Source organism: Triticum aestivum, chromosome 4D (assembly GCF_018294505.1).
Source record: "Triticum aestivum cultivar Chinese Spring chromosome 4D, IWGSC CS RefSeq v2.1, whole genome shotgun sequence".
NCBI classification, from domain to species: domain Eukaryota; kingdom Viridiplantae; phylum Streptophyta; class Magnoliopsida; order Poales; family Poaceae; genus Triticum; species Triticum aestivum.
In genome coordinates, this window is record NC_057805.1 from 305,624,332 (window position 1) to 305,628,630 (window position 4,299).

The following is a 4,299-nucleotide window of genomic DNA, read 5'->3' on the forward strand; positions in this document are numbered from 1 at the left end:
TCACCAGATATCGCCTATTCCTTATCTATACTGCTTGCATTAGAGTAGTGTAGCATGTTACTGCTTTCGGTTAATCCTATACTGATGCATAGCCTGTCATTGTTGCTACAGTTGTTACCCTTACCTGCTATCCTACTGCTTAGTATAGGATGCTAGTGTTCCATCAGTGGCCCTACACTCTTGTCCGTCTGTCATGCTATACTACTGGGCCGTGATCACTTCGGGAGGTGATCACGGGTATATACTATATACTTTATATACATGACACATGTGGTGACTAAAGCCGGATCGGCTCGTTGAGTACCCGCAAGTGATTCTGATGAGGGGGTTGAAAGGACAGGTGGCTCCATCCCGGTAGAGGTGGGACTGGGTTCTTGACGGCCCCCGATTGTTACTTTGTGGCGGAGCGACAGGGCAGGTTGAAACCACCTAGGAGAGAGGTGGGCCTGGCCCTGGTCGGCGTTTGCGGATACTTAACACGCTTAACGAGATCTTGGTATTTGATCTGAGTCTGGCCATTTGGTCTATACGCACTAACCAACTACGCGGGAACATTTATGGGCACTCGACGTCGTGGTATCAGCCGAAGCTCTTCTTGACGTCAGCGACGGAGCGGCGCGCGCCGGATTGGACTGGAACGCCTGCTAGGCTAGGTCTGCTTCCGGCCGCGTACGCAACGTGCAGGTGTGCAATTGGCGATGGGCCCAGACCCCTGCGCGCATAGGATTTATACCGGCGTGCTGACCTCTCTGTTGAGCCTAGGTGGGGCTGCGACGTGTTGATCTTCCGCGGCCGAGCATGACCCAGAAAAGTGTGTCCGGCCAAATGAGATCGAGCGTGTTGGGTTATGTGGTGCACCCCTGCAGAGAAGTTTATCTATTCGAATAGCCGTGTCCCTCGGTAAAAGGACGACCCGGAGTTGTACCTTGACCTTATGACAACTAGAACCGGATACTTAATAAAACACACCCTTCCAAGTGCCAGATACAACCCGGTGATCGCTCTCTAACAGGGCGACGAGGAGGGGATCGCCGGGTAGGATTATGCTATACGATGCTACTTGGAGGACTTCAATCTACTCTCTTCTACATGCTGCAAGATGGAGGCTGCCAGAAGCATAGTCTTCGGCAAGATTAGCTATCCCCCTCTTATTTTGGCATTCTGCAGTTCAGTCCACCGATATGGCCCTTTACACATATACCCATGCATATGTAGTGTATCTCCTTGCTTGCGAGTACTTTGGATGAGTACTCACGGTTGCTTTTCTCCCTCTTTTCCCCTTTCTATACCTGGTTGTCGCAACCAGATGCTGGAGTCCAGGAGCTAGAGATCCCGAGGATGATTCTACATGGAGTTCGGCTTCGAGGAGTAGTTAGGAGGTCCCAGGCAGGAGGCCTTGCCTTTTCGATCGTTGCTACTTTTGTGCTAGCCTTCTTAAGGAAAACTTGTTTAACTTATGTCTGTACTCAGATATTGTTGCTTCCGCTGACTCGTCTATGATCAAGCACTTGTATTCGAGCCCTCGAGGCCCCTGGCTTGTATTATGATGCTTGTATGACTTATTTCTGTTGTAGAGTTGTGTTGTGATATCTTCCCGTGAGTCCCTGATCTTGATCGTACACATTTGCGTGCATGATTAGTGTATGATTGAATCGGGGGCGTCACACTTCCCAATGAACCTGTAAGTTGTCGTTATGATCACCGTGTTGCAGATGACGTTCGAGCAACCCCAAAGTTCATTGTATGGTAAGAAGTGACTATGATACTCTCATGCCTAAGGAACTAAATCACACGTTAACTCTCTGTGTTGTAACAGTTGACTTCTAACGATATTATCTCAAAGTATAACAAACAAGTTTGGGTCGATTCAATATAATCGTTCTTCTAATATCATATTCTTGAAGTTGTTTTAGGACTATCATTACACTTAACGATATCCTAAGATCCGAAAAACATGATCACCAACAACACTTGAGTTAGTCCTAGAGGCGAGACTAGGAATCTTACTTTACTGTTTCTCATTCCACACGTGTATATGAGTTTTCCAATGAATCGCACATTCCAGGATCATAGCAGTTATAGCATCGAATATAAACTCTTAATTGTGAATAGGGAAATATAATAATACAATATTATTGCCTCTAGGGAATTCCAAAATTAACGATAATAACACCCCCGCTACAATGTTATCGTTGGTATATCTGTTTGGCAGGTGGAATATCATGAGATTTCACTCTGAAATGCTTGTGAATCTTGGTGTTGTAACGTTAATAAACCCATGCTATATTTATCTCTCGAGAATCTGTTTTGCATGAGATATTTTATCATAATTCACTCTGGATGCATTGAATTATTCATGTTTGACAATGTTCTCTCAATGCAATCCATTATCCTCAAAGCTATAAAATACCTCTCCAATTATTATCCTAAACTAGATGATTCCCCGCGCGTTGCTGCGGAATATTTTTTGCTAAAAGTTCTAATGAGGAGAAATAAACCGTTTAAAGAAAATAGTAACTTACCAGTGAATTAAAACATCTCGCCTTTTCTTGGGAAAACATATCTATTAAAGGATGTACATACAAAAGTGTTGCTTTCATCAAATTGTAACAGTGGTGTTTATACAAAGAAATTGAAACGAAGAAGCCACGCACAAAGAAAGAGTTATAGAGAAAGGTCACCAATTCAGTAGTTCGGCAGTTTTTAACTGAACTAAAATCTACCAATTCAGCAAAGCCAACAATCACTAACCTGCTTGTCTCAACAACAAAACACCATTATTGTGATGGAAACTAATGGATAGCTGAATAGCACAGATGAAAAGTCAGACGAAAATTTTATTACATCAGGAACTATGTATTATACGTGTCCAATGTAACTTTGAATATGCAACAATGAAGACCTTCAACCTGAAATAGAGGATGATCATTTAGACAGCATCAGAATTACTAAAGAAAAAGTAAAAACAGCCATCCTCAAATCAGACTACATCCATGTCGCTGGGCTCAACACCCGCACATCTCAGGAGATGGGACACCGACGACCAGATGAGTTGTCAAGGTAGACAAGGAGAAGTGCCATAAGCAGGTCCACCAGATCATCACTTGTCCCCGCTCATAAGCTTATCACCTAGAACCAAGCAGCCTAGACGGCTTCCTCCCTATCTGCAGAGTTAGCTAAATCAACAAAAAAAATGCTACAGTTACCATGCTAGAAGCTCGACGAAGACGTTGTTGAATGCACAACTCAGATATGTCAAGTGAGAGCCGATATACATACAGCTTGATGAAGACAGGGCTGGATCCAGGACTCGTCCAAAAGCATCCAGAATGCAGTTTCACATTTCCAGCTTCTTGATATCATTCTTTGGTCTGAGAAAGATGGAGCATAAATAAATTTACCTAAACACATTGTCAGATAAAAAGCAAACTCACTGATGCACTAATGTAAATTAAGGATATTATCCAGGATGCACCTATTGCATAAAAGATACAGTAGTATACAGGAATTCCAATAGGAAGGTTTGTTTCAAATTGTCAAAGAACAAAATAACTTAATGGGATCTGATTATGTGTTAGTACACAGTAAGATGAGATGTAATCATTCGCAGCTAGTAAAGTAAGTAAATAACCCACCTCACGGTCCACCTGAACCCCCAAAAGCACACAAATATAAACCCATCTGTGCAAGCACCGACACATAAAAAAAGAGGATAATCTGAACACACAACACTCATGTACGTATCAGCAAGAGTGGCAAATCCGCTCACTGCGGCTCGGATGTACTCCTCAAAGGACTCGTGGTACTCGTCATATAGCTGATGTGATTATATCGTTCTGCGCAACAAAATAGAAAAACAATTGGGGGATGAAATCGGGCCAAGCCTTAGGCATGGCCGAAGGGAGGTGGGGAGGAAGGCGACTTACATGCAGAGCATCATCCATTCCCCCAGATCGATCATGCTTTCTTCGGAGCAGAACCGTGGCTCCGACTTGCCCTCGAAGATGTTGATACCCTTCTGCATGATGAAGCTCCATCCATTCCCTCCAGATCAATCATCTTGAGGTCGCCCTTGCCCTGCCATCGTCATCGTAGCCACCAGTCCTACACACCGACGGTCGCAAACCCTAGAAGCGGTTGTGTTCTGTTGCGTACGTCGCGGCGTGGTCTGTATCGTCTGGGGAGAGATTTATGGGGGACGGGAGACGGGGCGGCCTCACACTCGCATCAAAGACGTTTTGACTGGTTCCCTCAATAAAGAAAGGACGCTTCGACGGGAGGAGCATTCGATTCCACTTC

At 44.4% G+C, this 4,299-nt stretch overlaps 1 long non-coding RNA gene across 1 annotated transcript; it reads right to left on the minus strand.

Moving 5' to 3' along the window:
• Nucleotides 1-2,181: 2,181 nt before the first annotated feature.
• On the minus strand, nt 2,182-4,299 carry LOC123099938 (uncharacterized). The gene is made up of 3 exons (XR_006448307.1): nt 3,927-4,299; nt 3,280-3,836; nt 2,182-3,176 (listed from the first exon to the last, which is right to left on the minus strand). It is a non-coding gene; the product is annotated as an uncharacterized lncRNA (long non-coding RNA).